This window comes from Salvelinus fontinalis, chromosome 6, assembly GCF_029448725.1.
Source record: "Salvelinus fontinalis isolate EN_2023a chromosome 6, ASM2944872v1, whole genome shotgun sequence".
NCBI classification, from domain to species: Eukaryota; Metazoa; Chordata; class Actinopteri; order Salmoniformes; family Salmonidae; genus Salvelinus; species Salvelinus fontinalis.
In genome coordinates, this window is record NC_074670.1 from 39,248,784 (window position 1) to 39,267,472 (window position 18,689).

Here is an 18,689-nt window from a genome sequence, read left to right on the forward strand (position 1 = left end):
CTGGACTGGAGCTGTGAACACACACTTTCAATTGATACATTTTAAGCTTCTAGTGTTAACGTGCAGAAAACCCAGGCTTTTACAAGAGCAGAAATCAGTGAAGCAGATATCAGAGCACAGGTTATAATTGGGGCTAGCAACAGTAGATGGGCCAGGGTGTAGATGCACATTTCCAGATATCATCAGCAGTAATACAAATCAGGGCACTGCAGAGGACAGGGAGCTCTGCAGTGTTGATTTCTGACATTTTAATGTGTATTAGATGGCAACAACATCATATTGTACAGCAATTTCATCAGGTAACATGAAGACAAAGCCAGCGAGAGGTGGTTAGAATGGAGTCAGGAACAAACAGTCTGGGTAAATGCATTTATTTTTATTTTACCTTTATTTAACCAGGTAAGCTAGTTGAGAACAGATTTGTACCTTGTCAGCTCGGGGATTTGATCTTGCAACCTTTCAGTTACTAGTCCAACGCTCTAAACACTAGGCCACGCTGCCGCCCCAATAACACATTATAAACTTATGCAATTCGTTCCAGTCACTGGCAGCGGAGAACTGAAAGGAAAGGCGGCCAAAGCAGGTGTTGGCTTTGGGCATGACCAGTGAGATATACCTGCTGGAGCGCATGGGTGTTGTTATCGTGACCAGTGAGCTGAGATAAGGCGGAGCTTTACCTAGCATAGACTTATAGATGACCTGGAGCCAGTGGGTCTGGCGATGAATATGTAGCGAGGGCCAGCCGACTAGAGCATACAGGTCGCAGTGGTGGGTGGTATAAGGGGCTTTGGTAACAAAACGGATGGCACTCTGATAGACTGCATCCAGTTTGCTTAGTAGAGTATTGGAAGCTATTTTGTAGATGACATCGCCAAAGTCAAGGATCAGTAGGATAGTCAGTTTTACTAGGGTAAGTTTTGCGGCGTGAGTGAAGGAGGCGTTGTTGCAAAATAGAAAGACGATTCTAGATTTGATTTTTGGATTGGAGAGGTTTAATATGAGTCTGGAAGGAGAGTTTACAGTCTAGCCAGACACCTAGGTATTTGTAGTTGTCCACATATTCTAGGTCAGAACCGTCCAGAGTAGTGATGCTAAATAAGCAAGTTCATAGTTAACAAAGCACGCAGGAGTCATGAGGCAAATAGCATAAAGCACAAGAAAAAAATATTATGATTTCGGACTAGCCATTGTAAGTTCTGAGTTAATGCGACACAACATATATATTGTAGCGACCCGTACAGACAGCTGTGTGTTATGTGTTAGGCTATTAGTTGGTTTTGTTGTACTTACCAGTACCCAGTGTTCGCAGGGTCCAACATGCCAATCAACCTGCTATCTGCCAATCAAGGAAATGCCTGGAATGTTCTGATGCTGGGCATCCTGGTGGTTGTGGGAGTGGCGTGGAGGGGGGGGTTGGACAGGGGGATGAAGCATTGGAAGTTAAGACCAGGTTTAGCCATTGTTCTCTCTTACGTCTTGGCTTCACAAGAGAAGGTCACGGTTGGTTTGTGGGGTATCTTTCATTTATTTGGCATGGGCTACGGCCAAACAGTAGCCTGTGTAAAGTTGGGTTAAGAAACCGTCAATTCGTAAACTCAAACCTCTGTCTGGACAATTGTTCCTTTATGATCTAGTCAGGTCACAATACACTTTTTTAAGTTGCAATTAATGACACATGTACACACACAAAAAACGTTGACCATTTAGGATTGAACATTTTTTTCTTACATAGTATCTTATAGAAATACGTAGTTCTTTGTATGATAAGTCAAAGATATCGATAATTGTGCTTATTTTGGCCCTAACTATTCATTTACTTAGTATACAGGGTGGGACTATTGTTCTGAACGATTCCGGAAACCGTGACACGGAAGTAGTTACTTATTCTTACCTGTTTCACAGCAGTGTTGTCTAGGTTTTCCAATAACCAAATTTAACGGCGGCAGGTGGCGAAGTTGGTGCTGGTTAGTACATTTACAACACTTATTTGTTCTTATGTCTTTTGAGTTGCATTTTGCTACCTATTTTAGCTTATTGTCGTGATACTTTTACTACGCTGCTAATTAGCAAGCTAGCTGCAATATGAATAGCTAGCTAGCGCATCATCACTTCGCAAGACATTGTGCATTGAATGCTATTCTAACCAGTGTTGTAAAGTACTTTAGTAACAACTTTAAAGTACTACTTATAGTTTTGGCTGATATCGGTACTTTTTAGATTTGACACATTTACTTCTACATTCCTAAAGAAAAAAAAATACATGAAAAACAATGTGCTACCTGGTTGTTTACTAAAAGGAACTTGAAATTACTTTTAATAAAGTATTTTAGCAATTATTTACTTTTGAAAAGTAATTGAAATCAAATACTATAACGTTACTAATTGAGTAAAAGTCTTTACACTTTAGTAATTTTCTATTAAGGTAGCTTTACTTATTGAAGTATGACAATTGTGTACTTCTACCACTGGTGCTAACTAGCAAAATTATAAAATGTTAATATTAATTTAAGATGTTAGTCCGTAAAATATGTTTACACGTATCTGCGCTAACCTGGCTAGTTTCCCATGGTAGGTATAATTTGTGGAACGTTCCATCAGGAATCTGTTCAAAAACTTAAATAACAAGGATGCCAACAAACGCATACAAAGTAGCATGATCAATTTACCTAGCTGAGAATAGGCATCAACTCACCACGTAGCTTATTCTTATTGTTTGTCCATAGGCTACCAGTGTGAGGACCAACATTTTTCGGAATAAACGTGGTGTGTGAAAAACTCAACGAAATTGCCAGCTCCCTACCTGGTATTTCATGTGGCCGCTATACAACATTGTGTTGTTTGTTGGCAACCTTGTTTTTTACGAAGTTGTTGGAACATTCCACATATTATATCCACTCGGTCGGGGTCCCAAGGAGTGCAGATTTTGTTTTTTGCCTCAACACTACAAATCCTGATGATTGGTTGATATTTTTTTCAACGCCTGATGATTATTATAATCAGTTGTGTAGTGTTATGGCAAAAAACAAAACGTGCACTCCTTGGGGTCCCGAGGACCGAGTTTGGGAAACGCTGTGCTAGGCCCATAATGGCTGATGAACGCTCAACTCCGTTCTCTTTAATCGAGGCGGATGTTGTTGTTGCTAGCAAAAGTTATCAAAACTCAACTCCGCCTCAATATAAGAGAACGGAATTGAGTAGCGTTCCTCAGCTAGCCCAATAATAGACTATTTAACGCACCGACAGCGTCATTGTGCAAAATAGTATGCAGCGTCATCTGGATATGTATGCAACAAAAGTTCAACATTCAGCTTCTGCTACCATTTGTCAAGCCGTCTACGCATACAGTTCGACGCATACATTCGATAAATCCAATTTACAATTTACAATAATTTCTTGCTGATATGAAAGATGAATACCTTTTTATGTTTCCAAAACCGTTCTGTAAATGATGCATGTTAACGTTCAGAACGAGTGTCGGGGCACCTAACAAAACTTCCCCGGGCAGAAGACACTATCATTAATAGGTGCTAAATGTAGTTAGCTTCTATGAATGGGTTAACCTGAGGCAAGGACCATATGTGGTGGTTAGTGGCTCAGGACAGGGGTCAGTGATGGGCATTTGTTTTCTCCTCAGATGGGAACCTAACAAGTCAGAGCTTTGGAGAAGTAATCATGGCCACCAAGCCCCCGCAGCCTCCATCCTTATGCTTTGGCCAGGTGGTCATTGGACCTCCTGGCTCAGGTAAAACCACATACTGCTGGGGGATGCAGGAGTTCTTGAGTCACTTGGGACGGAAGGTAGTTGTGGTGAACATGGACCCTGCAAATGAGGGGCTCCCATACCCCTGTGCCATGGATATTTCAGAGCTGGTCACCCTAGATGGAGGGTTTGAAGCTGGGGCCCAATGGTGGACTCCTGTACTGCATGGAGTACCTGGAGGCCAATCTGGACTGTCTGGAATTCAAGTTAGAGGAACATAGTGACTGTTACTTCATGTTTGACTGTCCTGGTCAGGTGGAGCTGTACACCCAACAGAACTCAGTGAAAAACATATTTTCTCAGCTAGCCAAGTGGAACTTCAGGGTGAGATGCTTCAGGATTCTAAGATGTTTGTGCCCTTTGGTGCTGGAATGTTGTGATTCCTAGTATGAATGATTCCCCAAAATAAACACTGTGTAGTATGTCAATCCACGCAAGACACATTCAGTATAATTTAGCCTAATTTAAGAAATGTATTGTTTGCTGTATTGATGGTGAATTTGGGGCTTTGACAAGTAGGCCTAGCTATTTGTATTGATGTTTTATGGGCTTGTGCTTTATTAGTGTTGAGTCATAGGGCCTATAGGTTGTGCTCATATCACTGAGTTAGTTCTAATAACCTGAGCAGCGGTGCACCAGTCAATGGCCTGTGACATTAACAAGCAAAATCGGTGAGGGAGGAGCGCCCTTCTCAAATCGAACAGCATGGTTCATTGTTCAGAAATGCATCTCTTTCCATAAAATATATGTTTTAATTTTCAAACTAGTTTTCATTGGGAAGGCAGATAAAGCGTTTTTTGCTTTTAATAAAAGTAGAAGCCAACCCGGCTCACCTCCAAGGGGGCAACCCGTTTCAAAAACAAATGTCATCATATTTCACCCGGTGCAAACTCGCCCCACCGGGATAACCTGGGCCAGATAATTGAATCCCTGCACTCCCTCTTTAAACACTCTCAGCTGACTGCAGTGCACCTTGTGGACTCTCATTACTGCGCTGACCCAGCCAAGTTCATCTCGGTGTTGTGCACCTCCCTGTCCACCATGCTGCACGTGGAGCTACCCCACGTCAACATCCTCTCCAAGATGGACCTCATCGAGCAGTACGGCAAACTGGTTGAGATGCTAACCATGTGTATGTGACCAATAACATTTGATTTGATAAGACGTCCTGAGTGATGATGAATATGGGCTTTGTATGGCTATATTCCCTCAGTTTCCCTCAGAAGTGTTTGATTTGACAGTTTGTCTTTAGCTGGGGGATTTGTTTCATTTTTGCACTTTGTCTCTGGGATAGCCTTCAACCTGGACTTCTACACAGATGTTATGGACCTGACATAACTGCTGGATCACTTGGCTGCTGACCCTTTAAGAAGTTCCTCAAACTAAATGAGAAACTCGCAGGGGTCATACAAGACTACGGCCTTTTCTCTTTTGTGCCTCTCAATGTGCAGGTGAGACTTTGCTGCTACCTTTTAGAAGTTCACTGGTTCTTGGGCATCTGCTGGTTCTGGGTCATATTTATTATGGGACATAAAGTTCAGTACCTCTCTGTTTCAGATATTTTTATTCCACTTCTTGCCTACTAGTGAACACAACCTTGATAACACTTTGTCTAAACTCAATAAATACTGGTCCATTTTAGAAGGTGAGGTAAGGGTAAAACATTGTAGTCTCAACCTGGAGGATGAAGCTTGCGTTTACATTTTTTGCCACTTAACCACTGACATCCTGCACTTTGCTCTATCTCCAGGACAGGGAGAGTATGACGCAGGTCCTGCGGACAGTGGACAAAGCCAACGGCTACAGCTTCGGAGACCTGGAGGAGAGGAACCTGGCATGCAATGATGTCAGCCGCTGTGGGGTCAGACTTTCAGTTCACCTTGTATCCTTTACTCACAGCTGCTATATTGATTTATGTATTTGTTATTAACCAGTCTATTTCACATGCTCAACCTATGAAACAAAGCAATTTTAAATGTAAAAGGTTTTAAAGGTCCAGTTCAGTCCAAAACAAAATGTTCCTATGTGTTATTTATATTATACATACATACATACATACATACATACATACATACAGTACCAGTCAAAAGTTTGGACACCTACTCATTCAAGGGTTTTCCTTTATTTTTACTATTTTCTGCATTGTGGAATATTAGTGAAGACTTAAATGATGAAATGACACACATGGAATCATGTAGTAACCAAAAAAGTGTTAAACAAATCAAAATATATTTTAGATTTGAGATTCTTCAAAGTAGCCACCCTTTGCCTTGATGACAGCGGTGCAGTTGTATAGCTTTTTGAGGATCTGAGGACCCATGCCAAGTCTTTTCAGTCTCCTGAGGGGGAATAGGCTTTGTCGTGCCCTCTTTATGACTGTCTTGGTGTGTTTGGACCATGATAGTTTTTTGGTGATGTGGACACCAAGGAACTTGAAGCTCTCAACCTGCTCCACTACAGCCCTGTCGCTGAGAATCGGGGCGTGCTCGGTCCTCCTTTTCCTGTAGTCCAAAATCATCTCCTTTTGTCCTGATCACATTGAGGGAGAGGTTGTTGTCCTGGCACCACACAGCCAGGTCTCAGCCTATAGGGAAGAGGTCAGTCTCATCGTTGTTGTTGATCAGGCCTCCCACTGTTGTCATCAGCAAACTTAATGATGGTGTTGGAGTCATGCCTGGCCATGCAGTCATGAGCGAACAGGGAGTACAGGAAGGGGCTGAGCACGCACCACTGAGGGGCCCACATGTTGAGGATCAGCGTGGCGGATGTGTTGTTACCTACCCTTACCATCTTGGTGCGGCCCGTCGGGAAGTCCAGGATTCAATTGCAGAGGGAGGTGTTTAGTCCCAGGGTCCTTAGCTTAGTGATGAGCTTTGGTGTTGAACGCTGAGCTGTAGTCAATGAAGAGCATTCTCACATAGGTGTTCCTTTTGTCCAGGTGGGATAGGGCAGTGTGGAGTACAATAGAGATTGCATCATCTGTGGATCTGTTGGGGCGGTATGCAAATTGGAGTGGGTCTAGGGTTTCTGGGATAATGGTTTTGAAGTGAGCCATGACCAGCCTTTCAAAGCACTTCATGGCTACAGATGTGAGTGCTACGGGTCAGTAGTCATTTAGGCAGGTTACCTTAGTCCCTGTGCCCAAGAACACTAAGGTGGTCTTCCTGAAACATGTTGGTATTACAGACTCAATCAGGCACAGGTTGAAAATATTTGTGAAGACACTTGCCAGTTGGTCAGCGCATGCATGGATTACCGTTCTGGTAATCCATCTGGCCCAGCGGCCTTGTGAATGTTGACCTGTTTAAAGGTCTTACTCACATTGGCTGCGAAGAGCGTGGTCACACAGTCGTCCGGAACAGCTGATTCTCTCTTACGTTTCAGTGTTACTTGCCTCGAAGCGAGCATAGAAGTAATTTAGCTCGTCTGGTATGGTCGTGTCACTGGGCAGCTCACGGCTGTGCTTCCCTTTGTAGTCTGTAATAGTTTGCAAGCCCTGTACGAGTCAATCTTAGTCCTGTATTGATGCTTTGCCTGTTTGATGGTTCGTCGGAGGGCATAGCGGGATTTCTTATAAGCTTCCGGGTTAGTCTCCCGCTCCTTGAAAGCGGCAGCTCTACTCATTAGCTCAGTGTGGATGTTGCCTGTAATCCATGGCTTCTGGTTGGGGTATGTACGTACAGTCACTGTGGGGACAATGTCATCGATGCACTTATTGATGAAGCCAGTGACTGATGTGGTGTACTCCTCAATGCCATCGGAAGAATCCCATAACATATTCCAGTCTTCTAGCAAAACAGTCCTGTAGGTAATTATCTGCTTCATCTGACCACTTTTTTATTGACCGAGTCACTGGTGCATCCTGCTTTATTTTTTGCTTGTAAGCAGGAATCAGGAGGATAGAATTATGGTCAGATTTGCCAAATGGCGTGCGAATGAGAGCTTTGTATGCGTCTGTGTGGAGTAAAGGTTGTCTAGTGCCCCCCCCCCCCCCCCCCTCTGGTTGCACATTAACATGCTGGTAGAAATTAGGTAAAACGGATTTAAGTGTCCCTGCATTAAAGTCCCAGGCCAGTAGGAGCTCCGCCTCTGGATGAGCGTTTTCCTGTTTGCTGAAGGCCATATACAGCTCATTGAGTGCGGTCTTAGTGCCATCATCGGTTTGTGGTGGTATATAGACAGCTACGAAAAATATAGATGTAAATAGTGTGGTCTACGGCTTATCATGTGATACTCTACTTCAGGTGAGCAAAACCTCCAGATTTCCTTAAATTCCGTGCACCAGCTGTTGTTTACAAATGTACATAGACCGCCACCCCTTGTCCAACCAGAAGCGTCTGTTCTATCCTGCTGAAAAAGCGTAAAGTCCGCCAGCTGTATGTTATTTATATCGTCGTTCAAACCGAGTTTTTAATGTCCCGTTGGTAGGATATGCTTTCTCGTAGTTCGTCTATTTTATTTTCCAGTTATTGTATGTTGGCTAATAGGACCGATGGTAGAGGCAGATTACCCAATTGCCGTCTGATCCTTTCAAGGCACCCAGACCTACGTCCCTGATATCTCTGTCCCTTTCTCCTGCGAATGACGGGGATAAGGGCCTTGTCGGGTGTCTGGAGTAAATCCGTTGCATCCGACTTGTTAAATAGACAATCTTCAAGTACGGGGTGGGTAATCGCTGTCCTGAAATCTAGAAGCTCTTTTCGATCATAAGAGATGGTGGCAGAAACATGATGTACAAAATGAGTTACAAATAACGTGAAAAAACACACAATAGCACAATTGGTAAGGGAACCGTAAAAAGGTAGCCATCTCCTCCGGCACCATTATCATTAATCCAAACACCGGCTTCTCGGGCATTATCACTGAAATAGACCAATAAGAGAGTTTCAAACCTCTCTGCCAATAACAGCTAGTTTTCCGTCTTCCCCTCCCCACTTAGACCACTCCCAGACAGTCCTCGCAAAATTCTTGCTTGAGAAATTGATGAGAATTTGCTGAGAATCTATTTTTGTTTTTATTTAAAAATTGTAAAAAGAAACGATCTCAGTAAGGTACTTAATAGTTACCCAGAAAGGATTTGATATTGTGATACTAACTGTTGCATTTTGACTTTTTTTTTTAAAGCAGTCTCAGCAAGTGATGACAATTATTTGAGTTTGAATAGTGTGTTCTGTTCTTAACATATCTGTCTGTAGAGTGCTGCTTACCATAGATGACTGGTCTACACGCCTAAGGATTTCACTGTTGGTCTACACTTGTTGTTTACGGTGCATGTGACAAATATAATTTTGAGTCGATTTTCTTAAATTTTACCCCTAGATCTCTAGGAGTGCAAGAGAGGTATGTTGGAGATGGTGAAAAGACTGTGGAGGAGGAGGTGGTGATGGATCTGTAAATCACCAGACACCAATCAATGGATGCTGCTGACCTCCATGTTGCTTGCTCTGTGCCAGCAAAGGACTGACAGTACATTTGTCCAGTGGAAGTGGTGTGTCAAACACAGCAAATGCTATTCTTCTTTCGCTCTTTTACTGAACACGTAAATGTTCACTATTTTAGCTTGATATGGCTGGTTTTGGTTATATAGAGGAGAGAAAGGGTTAGAAGCATCAGACTGCAAAGAGAATCCAAGCCAGCTGCTTTACCCCACAATCCAAGAATTGGATCAATCTGGGTTAAGAATTTGAATTGATATATCCTTGGCTTTTTGGCTGGGTTATAATTCCAGTGTTAGTACAGACTACAGTGTGTTGTTTAGTTCGATGCAAATGCTCATCTCTTATTCTGCCAGTGAAAAAGATGGACAAATCCAGGAGCTCTGGACTACAGAAAATTATTTACATTTTGTAATGAGAAATACCCTGGTGTGTGAGGGCAGTTTGGTCAGCCCTTCAGTCTGTACATTGGGTATGAATCCCTTTGCAGATCAGAAAAATCAACTGTTAAGTGTTTTTTAAATGAATAAAGTTGGTCTTACATGCATGTACAACAGACATTTACAGATGTGCCCTCTTGTGTGTTTGTGTGGACCTATAGCTCTGTGTAATAGTCCACCTCACCCTCTCCTGGTCTGCACCTATCTCAAACTGAGCATCATCTCCCTATCTACCCCAGACCTGTGACACATTTAGATAAGGAAGAGGCAGAGGGAGAATTCAGATTGGAGCTTGAGTCAGATCAGCAGCATAGGTACTGGTCCCTGGATGCAGCTGTTCCCTTCATTTCTCTCCAGAATCTATTCAGGAACCTTTTGTTCTCCAAAGGTGGCAGCTGATAGCCAACAGAAAGAAGCTCACAGGCGGATTAAAACAATAGACGTGTGCAACGTAGTAGGCAAGATTCTTAACCAGTCCTGATTTGGATGCTCGCTTTAAGGATGTAAAATGATAGAGGTTTCAAATATACACTTATAACCACCTTGGTAATTCACCTAGCTCATAGAGTAGAGCTGTTTTCAAAACATGGAATGGAGTTCTATCTCCAAAGTATTAGTCACACTGTCCTGATTTGTTGTCTGCTAACCTTTCAAAGATGTAGCTTAAATGGAATGAATGCTGCTGTACATCTAGAAAGGTAGAAGTAATCTTGACTTTCATATGCTCAGAAAACAGTTCATACCAGCAGTGTCCAGAGGCTTGTTGGCAAACCAATAAATAGATGAATGTTGATATGTTTTATCCATGGATAATTTCTTTCTTGTAAACCTTTATTCCATGTAAAAACAATACACTGTCAGGATATTGGCAGTCAAAACTAACCCTACTTAGAGTCATCAATAAGTGCATCGGTGACGTTGTCACCACAGTGACCGTACGTACATACCCCAACCAGAAGCCATGGATTACAGGCAACATCCGCACTGAGCTAAAGGGTAGAGCTGCCACTTTCAAGGAGTGGGACTCTAACCCGAACGCTTATAAGAAATCCCGCTATGCCCTCCGACGAACCATCAATACAGGCAAAGCATCAATACAGGGCTAAGATTAAATCGTACTACACCGGCTCTGATGCTTGTTGGATGTGGCAGGGCTTGCAAACTTTTACGGACTACAAAGGGAAGCACAGTCGTGAGCAGTGACAAAAGCCCACCAGACGAGCTAAATAACTTCTATGCGTGCTTCGAGGCAAGCAACACTGAAGCATGTATGAGAGCATCAGCTGTTCTGGACGACTGTATGATCACACTCTCCGTAGCTGATGTAAGACCTTTCAACAGGTCAACATTCGCAAGGCCGCAGGGCCAGATAGATTACCAGGACGTGTACTCTGAGCATGCGCTGACCAACTGGCAAGTGTCTTAACTGACATTTTCAACTTGTCCCTGACCTAGTCTGTAATACCAACATGTTTAAAGCAGACCACCATGGTCCATATGCCCAAGAACACTAAGGTAACCTGCCTAAATGATTACCGACCCGTAGCACTCCTGTCTGTAGCAATGAAGTGCTTTGAAAGGCTGGCCATGGCTCACATCAACACCATTATCCCAGAAACCCTAGACCCACTCAAATTTGCATACTACCCCAATCTCAATTGCACTCCACACTGCCCTTTCCCACCTGGACAAAAGGAACACCTATGTGAGAATGCTATTCATTGACTACAGTTCAGCGTTCAAACCATAGTGCCCTCAAAGCTCATCACTAAGGACGGACCCTGGGACTAAACACCTCCCTCTGCAACTTTCTCTCTGCTACCGCACGGCAAGTGGTACTGGAGCACCAAGTCTAGGTCCAAAAGGCACCGGCTTCTACCCCCCAAGCCATAAGACTCCCGAACAGGTAATCAAATGGCTTCCCGAAATTTGATTTGATTAAAACACATGGCTGGTGAAGGAGACTGGGCCAAGCATAACTCTGGTCTAATGTGACAATATACCTTTATTTACAGTTATGTGTACTGAACAAAAATATAAAGGCAGCATGCAACAATTTCAAAGATATTACTGAGTTACAGTTCATATAAGGAAATCAGTCAATTGAAATAAATAAATTAGGCCCTAATCTATGGATTTCACATGACTGGGGAGGGCCGCAGCCATGGGTGGGCCTGCCCACACACTTGAGAGCCAGGCCCACCCATTGGGAAGCCAGGCCCAGCCAATCTGAATTCGTTTTTTTCCCACAAAGGGGCTTTATTATGGACATAAATACTCCTCAGTTGCATCAGCTGTCCGGGTGGCTGGTCTCAAACGATCCCTGTAGGTGAAGAAGCCGGATGTGGAGGTCCTGGGTTGACGTGGTTACACGTGGTCTGTGCTTGTGAGGCCGGTTGGACGTACTACCAAATTCTCTAAAACAACGTTGGAGGCGGCTTATGGTAGAGAACTGAACATTCAATTCTCTGGCAAACGCTCTGGTGGATATTCCTGTAGTCAGCATGCCAATTGCACGCTCCTTAAACACTTGAGACATCTGTGGCATTGTTTTGTGACAACTGCACATTTTAGAGTGACAATTTATTGTCCCCAGCACAAAGTGCACCCATGTAATGAGCATGCTGTTTAATCAGCTTCTTGATAGGCCACACCTGTTGAGGTGGTGGATTATCTTGGCAAAGGAGAAATATTATTTTACAGGGATGTAAACAAATTTGTGCGCAACATCTGAGATAAATAAGCTTTTTTGTGCGTATGGAAAGATTCTGGGATCTTTTATTTCAGCTCATGAAACCAACACTTTAAATGTTGCATTTTATATTTTTGTTAAGTATAAATAGGAGATCTTGGGTACTGTAATTGTTTTAAGTTTCTTTCTGACCAGGAGATGGCACCAGTGTATCCAAATCCCCTTCCCTAGATCCCTTAAAAAATTATACTCCAGCTTTTACAGGTGGCCAAAGCAAAAAAAAACTAAGTCAGGAGGGGAGAGGAAGCCACAGTAAATCTGTGTTTCTGCACAACTGGCCCTGTGTCTGTTTTCTGGGATGGGAAGGCCCTGCATGTCTTCCAAAGGGACAACAACTCCTGCCTCTTCCCTTATGTATTAACAGTATAGTGGCTTTGAGAGAACGGGGACAATTCTTTCCATCTCTCTGAGACCTTTTGTCCTTAGTGAAAGGTCAAAATCCTTCCAGGTTTTTCTGCTATTATTCCCTGGTATTAAAAATGGCCGTTTAAGATTGATATTTAGTATGGACCTCTATATAGATGCCTCTTCTCATACCAGTTGGGGATGTAGGCGCAGACACAGATGGTGCTAACATTGGAAAAATAATGGCAGACTGTAGTACCTTGAAAGGTCATATCCCGACTGCCGTTATAATTAAATCAAATGTTATTTGTCACATGCGCCGAATACAATAGTGAAATGCTTACTTATAAGCCCTTTACCAATAATGCAGTTTTAAGAAAAATAACAAAAAATATAAGAAATAAAAGTAACAAATAATTAAACAGCAGCAGTAAAATAACAATGGCGAGGCTATATAGAGGGGGTACCAGTTAGTCGAGGTAATATGTACATGTAGAGTTATTAAAGTGACTGCATAGATAATAACAGAGAGTAGCAGCAGCGTAAGGGAGGGGGAGGGGACAGTGCAAATAGGCTGTGTAGCCATTTGGTTAGATGTTTAGGAGTCTTATGGCTTGGGGGTAGAAGCTGTTAAGAAGCCTCTTGGACCTAGACTTTGCGCTCTGGTACCGCCTGCCTTGCGGTAGCAGAGAGAACAGTCTATGACTAGGGTGGCTGGAGTCTTTGACAATTTTTAAGGCCTTCCTCTGACACCGCCTGCTATAGAGGTCCTGGATGGCAGGAAGCTTGGCCCCAGTGAGGTACTGGGCCGTACGCACTACCCTCTGTAGTGCCTTTGTAACCGATGTGAAATGGCTAGCTAGTTAGCGGTGGTGCGCGCTAATAGCGTTTCAATCGGTGACGTCCCTCGCTTTGAGACCTTGAAGTAGTGGTTCCCCTTGCTCTCCAAGGGCCGCGGCTTTTGTGGAGCGATGGGTAACGATGCTTCGTGGGTGACTTGTTGATGTGTGCAGAGGGTCCCTGGTTCGCGCCCGAATCGGGGCGAGGGGGCGGACTAAAGTTAAACTGTTTCATTGGTGCCGTGACCCGGATCACTGGTTGCTGCGGAAAAGGAGGAGGTCGAAAGGGGGGTGAGTGTAACCGATGTGAAATGGCTAGCTAGTTAGCGGTGGTGCGCGCTAATAGCGTTTCAATCGGTGACGTCACACGCTTTGAGACCTTGAAGTAGTGGTTCCCCTTGCTCTCCAAGGGCCGCGGCTTTTGTGGAGCGATGGGTAACGATGCTTCGGGGGTGACTTGTTGATGTGTGCAGAGGGTCCCTGGTTCGCGCCCGGATCGGGGCGAGGGGACAGACTAAAGTTAAACTGTTACACCTTGCGGACGGAGGCCGAGCAGTTGCCATACCATGCAGTGATGCAACCTGTCAGGATGCTCTCAATGGTGCAGCTGTAGAACCTTTTGAGGATCTGAGGACCCTTGACAAATCTTTTCAGTCTCCTGAGGGGGAATAGGTTTTGTCGTGCCCTCTTTATGACTGTCTTGGTGTGCTTGGACCATGTTAGTTTGTTGATGTGGACACCAAGGAACTTGAAGCTCTCAATCTGCTCCACTACAGCCCCGTCGATGAGAATGGGGGCGTGCTCCTTTTCCTGTAGTCCATAATCATCTCTTTTGTCTTGATCACGTTGAGGGAGAGGTTGTTGTCCTCACCACACGGTCTGGTTTCTGACCTCTTCCCTATAGGCTGTATCGTCGTTGTCGGTGATCAGGCCTACCACTGTTGTGTCATCAGCAAACTTAATGATGATGTTGGAGTTGTGCTTGGCCGTGCACTCATGAGTGAACAGGGAATACAGGAGGGGACTGCGCACGCACCCCTGAGGGGGCCCACATGTTGAGGATCAGTGTGGCGGATGTGTTGTTACCTACCCTTACCACCTGGGGGCGGCCCATCAGGAAGTCCAGGATCCAGTTGCAGAGGGAAGTGTTCAGTCCCAGGGTCCTTAACTTGGTGATGAACTTTGAGGGCACTATGCTGTTGAATGCTGAGCTGTTGTCAATTAATAGCATTCTCACATAGGTGTTCCTTTTGTCCAGGTGGGAAAGGGCAGTGTGGAGTGCAATAGAGATTGCATCATCTGTGGATCTGTATGCAAATTGGAGTGGGTCTAGGGTTTCTGAGATAATGGTGTTGGTGTGAGCCATGGCCAGCATTTCAAAGCACTTCATGGCTACAGATGTGAGTGTTACGGGTCTGTAGTCATTTAGGCAGCTTACCTTAGTGTTCTTGGGGACAGGGACTATGGTGGTAACATGTAGGTATTACAAGCTCAGAAAGGGAGAGGTTAAAAATGTCAGTGAAGACACTCGCCAGTTGGTCAGCGCATGCACAGAGTACACATCCTGGTAATCTGTCTGGCCCTGTGGCCTTGTGAATGTTGACCTATTTGAAAGGTCTTACTCACATTGGCTGCAGAGAGTGTGATGACCGGAAATAACTTCTGGACATCAGAACAGCGATTAATCACTGCGGACTGCAAGAAACTTTTTTTCCTTTAATGAGTCCGACGAGTAGGATATACTGCTTTCACTGGAATAGACCCAGATCCCAGTAATTTGCTTGAATAAAAGGGTCCGCGGAGGGTCCGCTTCCTTCTGAGAATCCGTAGGCGAGCGAGTAAACTCCCACTGCCATCTGTTCTTCTTGCTAACATGCAATCATTGGAAAATAAAATCTATGACCTACGATTTAAGATTATCCTACCAACGGGACATTAAAAACTGTCATATCTTATGGTTCACCGAGACTGAACGATGATACGGATAATATAGACCTGTCGGGATTTTCCATTCACCGCAGAACAGAGAAGCTTCGTCTGGTAAGACAAGAGGTGGGGGAGGTGTTTACTTATCAATAACAGCTGGTGTGTGATGTCTAATATTAAAGAAGTCTCAAGGTATTGCTCGTCTGAGGTAGAGTACCTTATGATATGCTGTAGACCACACTATCTACCAAGACAGTTCTCATCTATGTTATTCGTAGCTGTCTATTTACCACCACAGAATGAAGCTGGCACTAAGACCGCACTGAACCAACTCTATAAGGCCATAAGCAATGAAGACAATGCACACCCAGAAGCGGCACTCCTAGTGGCCGGGGACTTTAATGCAGGCAAACTTAAATCAGTTTTACCAAATTTTTACCTGCATGTCACATGTGCAATCAGAGGGGAAAAAATCCTAGACCACCTTTATTCCACACACAAAGATGCATACAAAGCTCTCCCCCGCCCTCCATTTGTCAAATCTGACCATAATTATATCCTCCTGATTCCTGCTTACAAACAAAAACTAAAGCAGGAAGTACCAGTGACTCGCTCAATACAGAAGTAGTCAGATAACGTGGATGCTTACACTACAGGACTGTTTTGCTAGCACAGACTGGAATATGTTTCCCGGGATTCATCCAATGGCATTGAAGAGTACACCACCTCAGTCATCAGCTTCATCAATAAGTACATCGACGACGTCGTCCCCACAGTGACTGTACGTACATATCCCAACCAGAAGCCATGGATTACAGGCAACATCCGCATTGAGCTAAAGGCTAGAGCTGCCGCTTTCAAGGAGCGTGAGACTAATCCGGACGCTTATAAGAAATCCAGCTATACCCTCAGACAAACCATCAAACAAGCTAAGCATCAATACAGGATTAAGATTGAATCCTACTACACCGGCTCTGACGCTCGTCGGATGTGGCAGGGCTTGAAAACTATTACGGACTACAAAGGGAAACCCAGACGCGAGCTACCCTGTGACAGCGAGCCTACCAGATGAGCTAAATGCCTTTTATGCTCGCTTCAAGGCAAGCAACACTGAAGCATGCATGAGAGCACCAGCTGTTCTGGATGACTGTGATAATGCTCTCAGTAGCCAATGTGAACAAAACCTTTACCTTTAAACAGGTCAACATTCACAAAGCCGCTGGGCCAGACGGATTACCAGGACGTGTACCCAAAGCATGTACGGACCAACTGACAAGTGTCTTCACTGACATTTTAAACCTCTCCCTGACAGAGTCTGTAATACCTACATGTTTCAAGCAGACCACCATAATCCCTGTGCCAAGGAAGCGACGGTAATCTGCCTAAATGATTCCTGCCCGTAGCACTAACATCTGTAGCCATGAAATGATTTGAAAGGCTGTTCATGGCTCACATCAACAGCATCCTCCTGGACACCCTAGACCCACTCCAATTTGCATACCTCCCCAACAGATCCACAGATGATGCAATCGCACTCCACAATGCCCTTTCCCACCTGGACAAAAGGAGCACCTATGTGAGAATGCTGTTCATTGACTACAGCTCAGCGTAGTGGAGCAGGTTGAGAATTTCAAGTTCCTTGGTGTCCACATCACCAACAAACTATCATGGTCCAAACATACCAAGACAGTCGTGAAGAGGGCACAACAAAACATTTTCCCCCTCAGGAGTTGGTAGAGCATGGCGCTTGCAACGCCAGGGTTGTGGGTTCAATTCCCACGGGGGGACCAGGATGAATATGTATGAACTTTCCAATTTGTAAGTCGCTCTGGATAAGAGCGTCTGCTAAATAATGTAAATGTAATGTAAATGAGACTGAAAAGATTTGGCATGGGTCCCCAGATCCTCAAAAAGGTTCTACAGCTGCACCATCGAGAGCATCCTGACCAGTTGCATCATTGCGTGCTATGGCAACTGCTCTGCATCTGACCGTAAGGCGCTACAGAGGGTAGTGCGTATGTCCCAGTACATCACTGGAGCCAAACTTCCTGCCATCCAGGACCTATATAATAGGCGTGTCAGAGCAATGCCCATAAAATTGTCAGAGACTCAAGTCACCCAAGTTATAGACTGTTTTCTCTGTTACCACATGGCAAGCGTTACCGGAGCGCCATGTCTCGGACCAAAATGCTCCTCAACAGCTTTTACCCCCAAGCCATAAGACTGCTTAACAATTAATAAAATTGCCACCGGACTATTTACACCCCCCCCCCCCCCCCATATGTACACGGCTTCTACTCGTTGTTGAATATCTATGCATATTCACTTCGCCACTACCTACATGTACAAATTACCTCAACTAACCTGTACCCCCTCACACTGACTCGGTACCGGTACCTCCTGTATATAGCCTCGTTATTGTAATTCTTAGGGTTACTTTTTATTATTATTTTTTACTTTATTCTATTTGGTAAACTGTTCTTGAACTGCACTGTTGGTTAAGGGCTTGTAAGTAAGCATTTCACGGTAAGGTCTACACTTGTTGTATTCGGCGCATGTGACAAATAAAGTTTTTGATTTGATCACTGTTGTCCGGAACAGCTGATGCTCTCATGCATGTTTCAGTGTTACTTGCCTCGAAGCAAGCATAGAAGTAACTTAGCTTGTCTGGTATACAAATCTATAAGATGCTTTATTGTCACATAGACCGAATAGGTGCAGTGAAATGTGTTATTTTACAGGATCAGCCATAGTGTAGTACGCCAACCCAGGAGCAAATTAGGGTTAAGTGCCTTGCTCAAGGGATTTTGGTAATTCTAGAGTACTGGGCAAAGTACCATCATTCATGAAGTGTGTTGTCAATGTTTATACATGTGATTGTGCCTCCTGACTGCCACTTACTGCCTTTTTCATTAGCTCTCCCTTTACAACTGTGTCTGTGTGTGCATGGGGGGATTGTAGATTAACCTCACATTGATCCGAATATGGCTTAAATGCAACAACCCAATTCACCCCCCACCCCTCAAGGAATTTTGATACATTCAAAAAACAAGATGCAACATGTTAATATATATATATTTTTTTACAAACTCTTGTTGTGAGTGGGATTCCCCACCTCAGGGCAAGGTCAGGGTTGGCCAGCGTAGTTCAATGTTGGCGGCTGAGAAAGCTGTGTTCACTGCCCATCCCCCA

The 18,689-nt window shown here is 44.1% G+C and overlaps 1 pseudogene; it reads left to right on the top strand.

The window, feature by feature from the left end:
* The first annotated feature begins 1,874 nt into the window (after positions 1-1,874).
* On the top strand, positions 1,875-10,438 carry LOC129857812 (GPN-loop GTPase 2-like; annotated as a pseudogene).
* Positions 10,439-18,689: the final 8,251 nt, after the last annotated feature.